This window comes from Silene latifolia, chromosome 9 (assembly GCF_048544455.1).
Source record: "Silene latifolia isolate original U9 population chromosome 9, ASM4854445v1, whole genome shotgun sequence".
In the NCBI taxonomy this organism is placed as follows: Eukaryota; Viridiplantae; Streptophyta; class Magnoliopsida; order Caryophyllales; family Caryophyllaceae; genus Silene; species Silene latifolia.
The window spans coordinates 51,327,789-51,342,511 of NC_133534.1; the positions used below are offsets into that span (position 1 = coordinate 51,327,789).

At 35.8% G+C, this 14,723-nt stretch overlaps 1 long non-coding RNA gene across 1 annotated transcript; it reads left to right on the forward strand.

Moving 5' to 3' along the window:
- The first annotated feature begins 11,833 nt into the window (after window positions 1–11,833).
- On the forward strand, window positions 11,834–13,310 carry LOC141602682 (uncharacterized). Its single transcript, XR_012524607.1, has 3 exons — window positions 11,834–12,027; window positions 12,127–12,194; window positions 13,250–13,310. It is a non-coding gene; the product is annotated as an uncharacterized LOC141602682 (long non-coding RNA).
- The last annotated feature ends 1,413 nt before the right edge of the window (window positions 13,311–14,723 follow it).

Here is a 14,723-nt window from a genome sequence, read left to right on the forward strand (position 1 = left end):
CTATTAGCACAAAGTATTACAAAGTCAAAAACTTCCATTAACCTCCTAAGTCACAGTAGTTAGTAGAACGTAGTTGTAGCTATATAACGCCATAAAGAAAAGTGACGCAGGAAAAAAAAGTAAGACACAACATGAAAGAAATAGCAATGGAGTTTTAGTTGTGGCAATTCGTCAAAACCCTGGTAAGCATATTCGGAAAACAAATATTTATTCACGAAAATGAGTACCAAAATTCCAAACCCCATTACAACTGATAGCCCTTACAATTTTGGCAAATTAAAAATATCAAATAATAAGGCAAGAAACACATCCAATGTTCAGCTTCTCATGGTCGCATTTGTTAGGTTGAAATCAATATAGTAATCCGTTCTACAAATATAGTGACCAAAGTATAATAGAAAAATAAGCAGTATAAGGAACTGAGATTCGAAAATTAGGGATATGGATACAAATAGAATCAAAGGCTACTTACTGTGGTCTTGGGCGACATATCGGTGGGGATGAAGTACATGCGATGAAAGGAAGATGTTGATGTTGATGTTGATGACGATGAACTCATGAACATAATGAAAAGTAAGGATCTTGGCGGTGGATGACAGAGTAATAAGCAACAGCCACAATCTTTTTTTGCATAGGAAATGAAGTAGTGTATAATGGCTTGACCGTAAATATGGTCATGGTCAAATGGTAGAAGCACATTGAAAATATGCCAAACCCCCTATTCTCTTTTTATATAAGATATAAGATATACCAATGTAGGTTTTGTTTTGTCCATATCTTTAGTTACATGTTATTTGTGAGGTGATCCTTAAAACCGGAAAATACCTTGGCTTCTCCATCCTCCCTCGAAGAGAGCCATCCATACCGAAAGAGGTAACATTTGGGCTCAGTTATGAGCCAACTGAAAAAGATCTCTTAAAGAAAAAGAAGAAGTCGGCTGAAGACCGAGAGATAGACATGGAACCGTATATGCTGACACTAAACGAATATTTTGTAAGGGCTGGAGAAACGGAACCATGCTTGGACTTTCCCGAGCCCATTTACAACTAGAAAAAGAAAAGGATGGTCTCAAGGATCGAAATATTTCAAGACTGTTATTATATTCCCAATGATATACTTACTGTAATGCCGAAAAAGAGCAAACCGACCTCTGTCGAAGATAGGAAGGCTATGGGCCTTCACTTCGGGGAAGAAAAGAAAGAAGTGATGTCGAACGAAGATTTGGTAAACATGATCCTAAGAATTGAGAGGTTTGATACATCTACCCTCATCACCGATGTAGATCCTCATAGGACTATCTCGAGATGGAGGAAAACTATCAAATTGAACGACAATAAGGGACTTCTCTTCAAGCTGACGACAAGAGAGGGCGAAATGTTCAAAATGGACGATGATTCTGAGTCTGAGTGTAACACCCCCATCTACCAAAGTGCCTTACCAAGGCCTACCTTAACAAATGGAAGTGCTAACATCTCATTTGCCTGAGGTAGAGTATATCAAATAGACCATAAAAGAACATTTAATTAAAGTGAATAAAGTTTAATCGATTACAAGCCAAAACCAAAATTCCAAAACTGAAAATACAAATCCAACATAAGAAAAGATCATCTAAAGTCGACACGACAACGGAAGCTAGCTAGACTTAGTGATTCTCTTATCCATCCCGTATTAAGCTCAATCAACCCAAACCTGCTAGATATCTGCTCACCATCCCCCAATGGATCACCGCAGGTTTTACAACAATAAAAAAGGGGCCAATTAACTGCACAATAAAACATAACTGCGATAATAACAATAACCATCCAATTCAATTCTATAACAATACAATCTCCAACCTCCAAGTAAATTATCTGAACTACAGCCCAGATCTGCCAGGTAACCCATCGCAACAGGTACCCACACTGCCAGTGGGAGATCGCAGCCTTGCCACCTAAGCCCCATTCATCGCAACAAGCGATCCCAGATCATTAATGTGCACATCCCCTTGTGACGGGAGCCACAAAGGGGCAAATATGGGGGTGAAGACTATCTCTTGACAATAGCTTCACAATCAATACCAATAATACCAGTAGCAACCAATCTACACAACACTGTCACACCAAGGAATCACACAATATCACAATACTGAACAACAATCGTACGAAGGATTGAGTAGGGAAACCCTACCTTATTCGCAAATCCAAGGAAAAACTGAAAGCAACGGTCTAGAACGGCTCCTCTACGAAATCTCCCTCTACACGTACGAATGCATACAATTACCATCACAATCTATGATGATTATACCTATTTCCCTCAATTGACCCAAATCTAGGGTTTGCATATACTTAAACAACTAGCTAAAGATTAGAGACCTACTAACACGATAGATACGGAATGAAAGACGCAGAACTCACAACTGTTTGATCCTTGATTAAGAATTTATTAAGATTATTGAGGGAAGTTTAGTACGTAGTTAGGGATTTGTAAAAGTGATTAGAAACTGTCGAACTCATCTTGTAGACCCTCCAATCATTTTAATCAAAACTGCGTAAATAACCCGTATCAGACCGGACACTCGGCCGAGTACTCAACCGTACTCGACCGAGTACACGGTACTCGACCGAGTACCACTACTACTCGGTCGAGTGCCACTAGGTCAATAGCCTAATAAGGACACTCAATTGATGTACTCGGTCGAGTCTACCCTACTCGACCTAGTACCCTACGACCAGAATTGTGTAGTATTACAGTCTTCCCTGCATAAAACAAACTCCGTCCCCGAAGTTCAAACCTACCCTACTTTAATACCCCCTTCTTATTCGGCCAAGGTAATTGGGAGATGTTACCTTCTCGGTCTCCCGAGGCGGAGAAATCGGAGTTGCAATTAAGAACCGGTTATTAAAATAAAGCATTTAATGAATTATATAACTATAAATGAATAATGAAATAAATAAAAAAACTTATGACTACTACGCTAATCTAATCAACTATGCTAGACTCGAATGTCATCACGGCTCGTCCCTTCTCCCGCATGCTACCAAAGCTAACCTGTAAACATGTAACACCCCAACTATCCGGCCAAGATAATTGAAGCGTTACCATCTCGGTTTCTCGAGGTAGTGTTTCAGAACTTCAATAAAAGAACATTTTATAAATAAATATAATGTTTAATGAATTATATAAACGTAAACAAATGAATAAAAATACAACTCATGGCTATTGTACTCACCCAACTAGCTACACTCGTCTCATGACTCATCAAGCTTGTCCCGTCTCCCGCGTACTATCCAAACCATCTGTACTTAACCTGCTCCTCATATGACCAAAGGATATCATATGGATCAACACAGGCCACCCCAAAAGAGACAGGTGACAATTACACAGAAACACAAACGTCAATTTCAATAAGCAAATAAAGTGCGACACGACTCAAGTGTTTGAATATGCAACATGACTACTAATGTGAATGAGACGCTATCAAACAACCACCACCACGGTACCGGGACACGCCCAGACATACCGACAACCACACTGGTACCGGGACACGCACAAACATACCAACAACCAAAAACAGGTACCGGGACACGCCCAGACGTACCGGGTCCGGAAGCCAACCGGATCTCCTGCCAGACGTCGTGTCTCAACCACACGAGTTCCTCCATAACTCAAGCCATTAATGTGCACATTCCTCTTGGAGTGGGAAGCTCCAAGAGGCGACTTAAGCGCAAGACGGTCTCCCAACCGTCTTACGTCTCCAAAATAATAACAACAACATCAACAAATCCTCCAACATATGTGATAATAACCAATACATGAACCACACTCAACATATCATAATCATCCTCTTAATGATATGATTACCACTAAACATGTTATAATGCAAATGCTCTAATTATGTAAGACTAACTACAAAATCAACATAAACAATATTACATTATTGAAACCGAGTAGGATTAACCTACCTTTTAGCATACTCCATAAGCTAATCCAAGACAACAAGAATCCATCTCATAAAACGTCTCATCCTACAATAATCACATAATAACTATCATAATACATCCTAATACATTATATAATACAAAACCCCTTATTATCACCCTCTAATTACCCATAAACACATACTAATTGCTAATTAATAAACCCAATTGAAACCCCCCAAAAGTTAGGGTTCATAAGACTAGAAAAGGGTAGATCTTAACTTACAAATCAAGAGGAAGGAAGGAATAAGGTGAGAAATCCACTAAACCAAGCTTGAATCCCCTAATATGGTGTTTGTGAGGGTTTTAGAGAGAAGAGATAGAGTTTGGAGAGATAAGGAAGAAGATAGAAATGAATTTAGGGTTAGGGAAGAAAGAGTTTAATCCCGTGTTCTGAACAGCGTCACTCATCGAGTGGCGAGTCCACTCGGTCAAGTGTCACTCACTCGGTCGATTGTTACTCACTCGGTCGAGTGACGGTCCACTCAATCGAGTTAACCTCACTCGGTCGAGTGTGACGCAGTTCTCAGTAATGACCAGTTTTCGTAAAACAGTCATATCTCACTCGTTTCTTGATCATTTTGGGCGTGTGGCCTACCGTTGGAATCGTAATAGAACAAGATATCACCTCTAATTGGAATCAAATCAATAGCATGTCTAGATCTCAAGTTATGACAGTTTTAATACGACCCTTCTATAGACGGACATTATAACAACTCCACTAAGTCTAGTATTGGTTATACTCGGTCCACTCGGTCTGCTCGGTCGAGTGAACGCCTTAGAAAATACGAGGTATTACAATATTTCCTCCTTAAAAAGAACTTCGTCCTCAAAGTTCACCTCACTCTCTCCTTTTCCCAGGTCTCCTCAAGTGTCATCACTGATTCCCATGCACTCTTTCGTACCTCACAAGTCTATCAACCGTATACGTTCTTTTATAAACATCGCACTTGTCCCAAGGTTCTTTGTTCAAATATCATTACTTTATCACATTTCGTGTAACACCCCGTATTTTATTAAGTTGGATAAAATTCTTTTAATTGCTATTTTGAATTTAATTACATCATTTAACGATTTATATATATATACTTAGCTAATTAATTAATTTCATCATAATACGATACGTTAATTTTAATAATCATTAATAAGTTTATTTAAAGTTAGTTCGAGTTTATTTATTTAATAATTTCCGTTTCTTTACGAATCCTTATGAAAGTTGTTTTAAGTGAACCCGAGATGGATTTTGGGAACAAAACCGTCCAATTAGCTATTTTGAGCTTATTTCACTAAAATAGCAATTTTTATTAATATCCGTTAGTTTCGTAAAAATCGCTAATAATTCTGATTCAAGCTGATATCGTATTATTTCCGTTAACTAGCTGAGTTTACTTTATTTTCACTCATTAAATTTATTTATTATTAATTCCGTTTTATTACTGAAACTTTTACTAAAAACCGATTTTATTAACTCGAGGCGGTTTTAAAAACGAGCGAAATTACTTAACGATGAAGAAACGTACGTATAATTAGTAGCTAGCAAGCTAATTTGGTGTTTCATTATTATTATTATTATTATTATTATTATTATTATTATTATTATTATTATTATTATTATTATTATTATTATTATTATTATTATTATTATTATTATTATTATTATTATTATTATTATTATTATTATTATTATTATTATTATTATTATTATTATTATTATTATTATTATTATTATTATTATTATACTAAACCCCACCAACCTTTCCTTCCCCTTTCCTTTCGTGGAATCACCGCAATCGCAACAAACAAAAATCGACACAAACAACAAAAAATCAAACAGTGAACCTAATCGCCATTTTCGTGCGGGCTTAGACCTCGGATCCCGGCCCATTTCTCGACCAAATTCGTAATTTTTGTACCATTCTCTTCCCCTTTCCTTCCTCCTCCTTTTAAGGTAAGAAAGTCTCCTTTTTGTAGTGGTTTCGTCTTTCGCCGTCTTATAAAAGTGTCGTCTTTTAGCTTCTTTATTCCGTTTTCTTGCCCTTTTATGAAGGATTCAAGACCGGGGTGAGGCTCGTGCCTTGTGGACCATTTATTCGAAGAATAAGGGGCGTTTAAGGTAACACGATTCTACCGATCCTATTATTAATACTATTGTTCGGGTTTATATGAAATCTGTGCTAACTATTTTTCGTATTCAAAATTAAGTGGTGATATCCGTACTAGTAATTTAATATTTTCTACTCTTAATTTTATTATTGTGAGATGGGTTGAATTATGATGGGTTTAAACTTAGATAATTGAATGAGTTGAAATATATAACGGTACTGAATCGGGTTAGTTTGGAATAGAGTGCCATCGGTAGCGTCGCTTGAGCGTGTAAGTTTATGTTGCTGTTGAATTGTAGAATTGTAATCAAGCACCAAGGCACCTTAATCAAATCTTGTCATTGTACGGAAGTGGTCAATGATTCGGTGCCTGAGGAGATGTTCTTTTAATAAGGAATTGAACTTTGGTTTTTTTTGTCATTGGGAGGCTGACATTATTTATTTTGAGACTAAGGTTGTAAATTAATTTTGTATTGTTAATCGTCGTATCTTTCGGCATCGACTAGTGGGTGAGTAGCTTAGAATTATACTCTAAATGTTGAGCAATTCCTTTAATGGAATATTTGACAATATCGATATTGAATTTGAGATGGAAATCTGGTTACTATGGAGTATTATATTATGAGATAGAGTAATGAGTGAGACGGAGTAATGAGATGAGACTTGGTTAACTATTTAAATAAGAGAGTGTGTTATATAATGGAAATAGAAAGGAGTTTGTCTGATTAGTTATCGGAGAGTGTCTTAGCACAGACAGTTTAAGAGGAGCACATTCAATTGAAGAGAACTTGATTTTGTTGGATTGTCATAATGGTATATGGCTAGAGGATGAGCATGATGGTGATTCCTATTTGAAGTGAACTATTCGTACAGTAGGATAACACAAGTTATGGGTACAATATTAGTTATCTTAAGAGTGAATTAGCTTCATTTGAAATTGACTTTGTTTCATTATCAAAACGAGTTTCATTATCATAATTTGTGTCAAATTAAAATATATCTAATTTCCGTCTCATATTTTATATAACGATAATTCGTTAATATCGTCCTTTCACATAATTATTTTAGGTGGCTCATATATGGTTGAAGATGAAGAGTAATTTTGGGTTTTAGAAGCTTTCTCAAGTTTATTGCTTGTCTCTTTGCTAGCTTAAGGTAACTATTTCGAGTTACTCGACGAATTAATGTCACATTAGTAGTAAATGTTGTGATTGTTGTTTGTTAAGTGTTTAGGTGATTCATAATGTGTTACTTTCGTTTCTCACATGATAGAAATTGGAAATAGCATGAGAATAATTTTGTGATTTGGGCCAAAGTAGGCCAAGACTCTGAGCTGGGCCAGATTGACCGAACGAGTTTGGTCAAACTAGGTTTAAACCGGCCAGCCTCGATTTGACCGATGACCCGTCGCGGGACTCGGGTCGAGGGTTTGTCTTTGAGGTGAGATTGGATGTTTTATGTTATGCCTTGATATTTGTAATTATCATTTCACATGTTGGTTGTTGGATGCTTTGGATGCTTTATACTTGAGTCTTCTTGCCTTGTTGCCATTTTAGCTTGTTCTCATGAATTATGAGATTAACGGTTAGCTGGAATTTGGATTATTATTGATATTGAGGATATTGTTGGATTGTCTGCTGAATAGACATTTATATAGCCTTTCACATGATAGAATGTTAGCATTTATGTTGGTAAGTTGGACTCTTTGCCTCTTATGGTTAAGTGGGTGTCTTACTTGTCTTGTGTGGTGTGGGCTAAAGTATTCAAGCTGGGACTAGCTGGGACTAGGTCCTAGGTGAGTATTTCGGCCTTCATCATAGATAGGTCTTTATAGTCTCTGACGAGTATATGTTCACTGCTTAATAGCCTTTGTGTTCCTGACTAGTGGATTTATATCCAAGTTGGGGCATGACCTCGTTACTTATTTTGATAGTAAGTGGTCAGCTTAAGTACTAGCCAACCCTTTGGTGGACTCCTTAGGGTACTCACTTTGTTTTAGAAAAATTGTGGGTCTTGGGTGCGGTGGTGTGTATCCGCATGTCTAGGTCTCTGCAGATTTTAGGCTAGGGTTGTGTTGTGTCTTGGCCATGTTTTATTAATATTAACCGCTGAGCCAAGATACCGGTTCGATTACCTTCCCTACCTCGTGGTATATACTCGAGTTACAGAGTGACTATTGACCGTACTAAGAACTTATGCCTGTCTTTGATATATTGCCCTTTCTTGTATGGTGATTCTATGAATCATAGAAGGTGAGATGCAAGCCGGCTATGGTTGATAGAGTTTGGATTCCTGGATGTTATGTGATTCACATGATAGTGTAGTATGAGTCGGTCTAGTATTCACATGCTAGGACTATGTGTTGTTATATTGTTGTTCACATGATAAGCACGATTGTCTAGCATCTATATGCTAAGGCTATGTGTTATTCATATTCATATTCTTATGTTTACATGTTATATTAATTATGACATTTCGTGGTCGGGAGAACTCGGAGTTACTCCCCACCGATCGTGGCTTTCGTATTTGTATAAAATACGATTGATGATGTAGGTGATGCATATATGGGGTACATGGACGAGCTAGCGAGCAAAGTAACCTTGGGACCTAGACTGGTTTTATTTCATTGTGACCCTTAAACCCTTTTTATGTCACATACATTTTAGGGACATATGTCTCCCTTTCTCATATTTGGTTTGTATAACTTTGTTTCGCGACTTTATCGATGTTTCATTCATGAGATTTATTTTGGACCTTGCATGTTTGACACCTTCCCTTTTGGATATCTTTATAACAGGTTCAGGTTTTAAAAATTACAGGTTTTTACCCAATTGAACCTATTACAAACATATCCTGTCAGTTTTTCTGTAGAATTACGTGTTTACTTTTCCGCAATATATGAGGGTGTCACAGTTGGTATCAGAGCATATTTGCTCCCGACGCACGTTTGTGCACCCCAATATAAATAACTTGACCTTCAAATAATAAACTTGAGAGATGGGTAGGATGGGTAGATTTAGGATCTTATGTTGTAGTCTCTTTGTGTTTGCTCTTTGTTAGGTACTAACCTGTTTGTTGATTGTCATTTAATAATTGTTGCGTTCTTAGATCAATGACCGTGAGCTTATCTATAGCTAATGGAGTTATTACCCTTATTATAAACAAAATTTTGAACTAAAGGTTTTGAAAATATTTTAATGTTTTTCACTGGTTTTAACGTCAATTAGTGTTAAAGCTTGTTATTGGAGACGCCTGATAATTAGTTTTATCATTTGTTGGTGTAAAAATGTATTTTTATGTCTTTAAATTGGAATATTGATGTTCTTGAGTGATCGCCAAGAGTATCTCCGTTCCATTAAAAGGACACTTATATTTTACGAAGATCAAGATTTAGTGCCTATTGCTGAGGATTGAAGATTTGTTCAACCTTTGAAGAATGCTTCTACTTCCTTGAAGATGTTTCTCATTCTTTATGTATCTTGCCTTATTCTTAATCTCTTGGTGCTTATCCTCCTTCTAAACTCCCTTCTGTTTTACTTTAAAAGCTACGCTTGTACTCCTAACTTGTCCTTTCACCCTTGCTAATCCTCCCTTAACGCCTTTTAGATAGTTCTCTTTCTTTTGTGGGGTGTTAACCTTGGTTGGATAATTTGGCTTATGGAGTTGTTTCTGGCTGACCTATAACCCCGGTTTTGAGAAGTTGTGATATTGGAAGGACTTAGGTAAGGTGATGAGACATACTTAGTGATTCTTATACCTAGTTCCTTGATAAAGTGAGTAAAATTGATTGGTGGATTATTTGTGTCCTGGAATGAGTTGCCTATGTAATTAAAAGTTATAGAACTTGGATTTGTTGTTTATGTTTGGGGATTTGAAAGCTTAGTAGGTTGAGCGTCGTCACCCTAGGAGTAAACATGAGATAAGTTTAGAATATGAATTTGGAAGAAAACCCATTTTTTAGATGTTAACAATCCCGTATAGATTGGGAATGTGATTTGGTCGTTTTGTCATGAAGGTACAATATCCTAATAGGCGTTTCCTTGTTGTCTAATTTCCCTTTCTCCTTGATCATGAGCGTTACCGTTCATACCTCCTTTCCTCGCTTCATCTTGCTCCTCCTTTAAGTTTGACACTCGTATCTTGTGAAACTCTATCTTTGACATCCTTGTAATTTTGACTTCAATTTTTACCCTATGAAAGTCATTATAGCTCTCTTGTGGCTTAAGTTTGAGCTCTCTTAACATACTTTGTTTTTATGCTATCTAAGTTACTTTCCTTTTTGGGTACAATTTCTAAACTTTCAAGCTACCAATTTCGTTTCGTTGTTAAAAGTTATGTGACTTTTACAAAACCTTACCTATTTTAAAGATTTGAAAATGAAAATTTGACTTAGTTCCCTATTCACTCCTTGAGTATAAACTCATTTATCATGATTTTAATTGTTAAACCTGATATTTCTTTAAGTTTTACCCAATTTCTGTTAATTTTGACCTATCTATGATTTCTTTGACAAAGTTTGATATCATATTTTTCAGGAACTTGACTCCTTTTTAAGTTTAAAAGTGAAATCTCTATTTCTATTTTGGCTTTTTGCAAAAGAAAATTTGAGTAGATTACATTTCTCTTATTTTGATTTTAACGTTGATCGGATGTTAGAACTAGTTATTGAAAACGTTTGATAACTCGTTCTACGCTTGTCGGCGAATAATTTTTGTTTTAAATTTGTCTCTGACTTGGAAAGTTAGCGCTCTTGTGTGCACGACAAGGGCAATTTCGTTCCATGAATGAGACTTATACTTTTGAAAATTCTTCAGTAATGTTTTCTAAAGTATTTTGATTTTCGATTTATACAAATGATTTGCTTTTTGACCTTATCTTTGATTTGGAATGTGATGTTCTTAATTGCGCAACGAGAGCACTTCCGTTCCTTGATGAGAATCTGGTTCTGTCGGAAAATTTTATTTGAAACTTTTGAAAGAATTTTGATTCTTACGATAAATAACCTTTAAAATGTTTTGGTTACCGATTCCAATTCCAGTTTTATTTTTATAACCTTTCATTTATACTTTCAAGTTTCGAGGACGAAACTTTTTAAAAGATGGGGTGATTGTAACACCCCGTATTTTATTAAGTTGGATAAAATTCTTTTAATTGCTATTTTGAATTTAATTACATCATTTAACGATTTATATATATATATACTTAGCTAATTAATTAATTTCATCATAATTCGATACGTTAATTTTAATAATCATTAATAAGTTTATTTAAAGTTAGTTCGAGTTTATTTATTTAATAATTTCCGTTTCTTTACGAATCCTTATGAAAGTTGTTTTAAGTGAACCCGAGATGGATTTTGGGAACAAAACCGTCCAATTAGCTATTTTGAGCTTATTTCACTAAAATAGCAATTTTTATTAATATCCGTTAGTTTCGTAAAAATCGCTAATAATTCTGATTCAAGCTGATATCATATTATTTCCGTTAACTAGCTGAGTTTATTTTATTTTCACTCATTAAATTTATTTATTATTAATTCCGTTTTATTACTGAAACTTTTACTAAAAACCGATTTTATTAACTCGAGGCGGTTTTAAAAACGAGCGAAATTACTTAACGATGAAGAAACGTACGTATAATTAGTAGCTAGCAAGCTAGCTGGTGTTTTATTATTATTATTATTATTATTATTATTATTATTATTATTATTATTATTATTATTATTATTATTATTATTATTATTATTATTATTATTATACTAAACCCCACCAACCTTTCCTTCCCCTTTCCTTTCGTGGAATCACCTGCAACTGCAACAAACAAAAATCAGACACAAACAACAAAAATCAAACAGTGAACCTAATCGCCATTTCTGTGCGGGCTTAGACCTCAGATCCCGGCCCATTTCTCGACCAAATTCCGTAATTTTTGTACCATTCTCTTCCTCTTTCCTTCCTCCTCCTTTTAAGGTAAGAAAGTCTCCTTTTTGTAGTGGTTTCGTCTTTCGCCGTCTTATAAAAGTGTCGTCTTTTAGCTTCTTTATTCCGTTTTCTTGCCCTTTTATGAAGGATTCGAAGACCCGGGGTGAGGCTCGTGCCTTGTGGACCATTTATTCGAAGAATAAGGGGCGTTTAAGGTAACACGATTCTACCGATCCTATTATTAATACTATTGTTCGGGGTTATATGAAATCTGTGCTAACTATTTTTCGTATTCAAAATTAAGTGGTGATATCCGTACTAGTAATTTAATATTTTCTACTCTTAATTTTATTATTGTGAGATGGGTTGAATTATGATGGGTTTAAACTTAGATAATTGAATGAGTTGAGATATATAACGGTACTGAATCGGGTTAGTTTGGAATAGAGTGCCATCGGTAGCGTCGCTTGAGCGTGTAAGTTTATGTTGCTGTTGAATTGTAGAATTGTAATCAAGCACCAAGGCACCTTAATCAAATCTTGTCATTGTACGGAAGTGGTCAATGATTCGGTGCACAGGAGATGTTCTTTTAATAAGGAATTGAACTTTGTTTTTTTTGTCATTGGGAGGCTGACATTATTTATTTTGAGACTAAGGTTGTAAATTAATTTTGTATTGTTAATCGTCGTATCTTTCGGCATCGACTAGTGGGTGAGTAGCTTAGAATTATACTCTAAATGTTGATCAATTCCTTTAATGGAATATTTGACAATATCGATATTGAATTTGAGATGGAAATCTGGTTACTATGGAGTATTATATTATGAGATAGAGTAATGAGTGAGACGGAGTAATGAGATGAGACTTGGTTAACTATTTAAATAAGAGAGTGTGTTATATAATGGAAATAGAAAGGAGTTTGTCTGATTAGTTATCGGAGAGTGTCTTAGCACAGACAGTTTAAGAGGAGCACATTCAATTGAAGAGAACTTGATTTTGTTGGATTGTCATAATGGTATATGGCTAGAGGATGAGCATGATGGTGATTCCTATTTGAAGTGAACTATTCGTACAGTAGGATAACACAAGTTATGGGTACAATATTAGTTATCTTAAGAGTGAATTAGCTTCATTTGAAATTGACTTTGTTTCATTATCAAAACGAGTTTCATTATCATAATTTGTGTCAAATTAAAATATAATTAATTTCCGTCTCATATTTTATATAACGATAATTCGTTAATATCGTCCTTTCACATAATTATTTTAGGTGGCTCATATGTGGTTGAAGATGAAGAGTAATTTTGGGTTTTAGAAGCTTTCTCAAGTTTATTGCTTGTCTCTTTGCTAGCTTAAGGTAACTATTCCGAGTTACTCGACGAATTAATGTCACATTAGTAGTAAATGTTGTGATTGTTGTTTGTTAAGTGTTTAGGTGATTCATAATGTGTTACTTTCGTTTCTCACATGATAGAAATTGGAAATAGCATGAGAATAATTTTGTGATTTGGGCCAAAGTAGGCCAAGACTCTGAGCTGGGCCAGATTGACCGAACGAGTTTGGTCAAACTAGGTTTAAAACCGGCCACCTCGATTTGACCGATGACCGTCGCGGGACTCGGGTCGAGAGTTTGTCTTTGAGGTGAGATTGGATGTTTTATGTTATGCCTTGATATTTGTAATTATCATTTCACATGTTGGTTGTTGGATGCTTTGGATGCTTTATACTTGAGTCTTCTTACCTTGTTGCCATTTTAGCTTGTTCTCATGAACTATGAGATTAACGGTTAGCTGGAATTTGGATTATTATTGATATTGAGGATATTGTTGGATTGTCTGCTGAATAGACATTTATATAGCCTTTCACATGATAGAATGTTAGCATTTATGTTGGTAAGTTGGACTCTTTGCCTCTTATGGTTAAGTGGGTGTCTTACTTGTCTTGTGTGGTGTGGGCTAAAGTATTCAAGTGGGACTAGTGGGACTAGGTCCTAGGTGAGTATTTCGGCCTTCATCATAGATAGGTCTTTATAGTCTCTGACGAGTATATGTTCACCGCTTAATAGCCTTTGTGTTTCGACTAGTGGATTTATATCCAAGTTGGGGCATGACCTCGTTACTTATTTTGATAGTAAGTGGTCAGCTTAAGTACTAGCCAACCCTTTGGTGGACTCCTTAGGGTACTCACTTTGTTTTAGAAAAATTGTGGGTCTTGGGTGCGGTGGTGTGTATCCGCATGTCTAGGTCTGCGCAGATTTTAGGCTAGGGTTGTGTTGTGTCTTGGCCATGTTTTATTAATATTAACCGCTGAGCCAAGATACCGGTTCGATTACCTTCCCTACCTCGTGGTATATACTCGAGTTACAGAGTGACTATTGACCGTACTAAGAACTTATGCATGTCTTTGATATATTGCCCTTTCTTGTATGGTGATTCTATGAATCATAGAAGGTGAGATGCAAGCCGGCTATGGTTGATAGAGTTTGGATTCCTGGATGTTATGTGATTCACATGATAGTGTAGTATGAGTCGGTCTAGTATTCACATGCTAGGACTATGTGTTGTTATATTGTTGTTCACATGATAAGCACGATTGTCTAGCATCTATATGCTAAGGCTATGTGTTATTCATATTCATATTCTTATGTTTACATGTTATATTAATTATGACATTTCGTGGCTGGGAGAACTCGGAGTTACTCCCCACTGACTGTGGCTTTCGTATTTGTATAAAATGCGATTGAC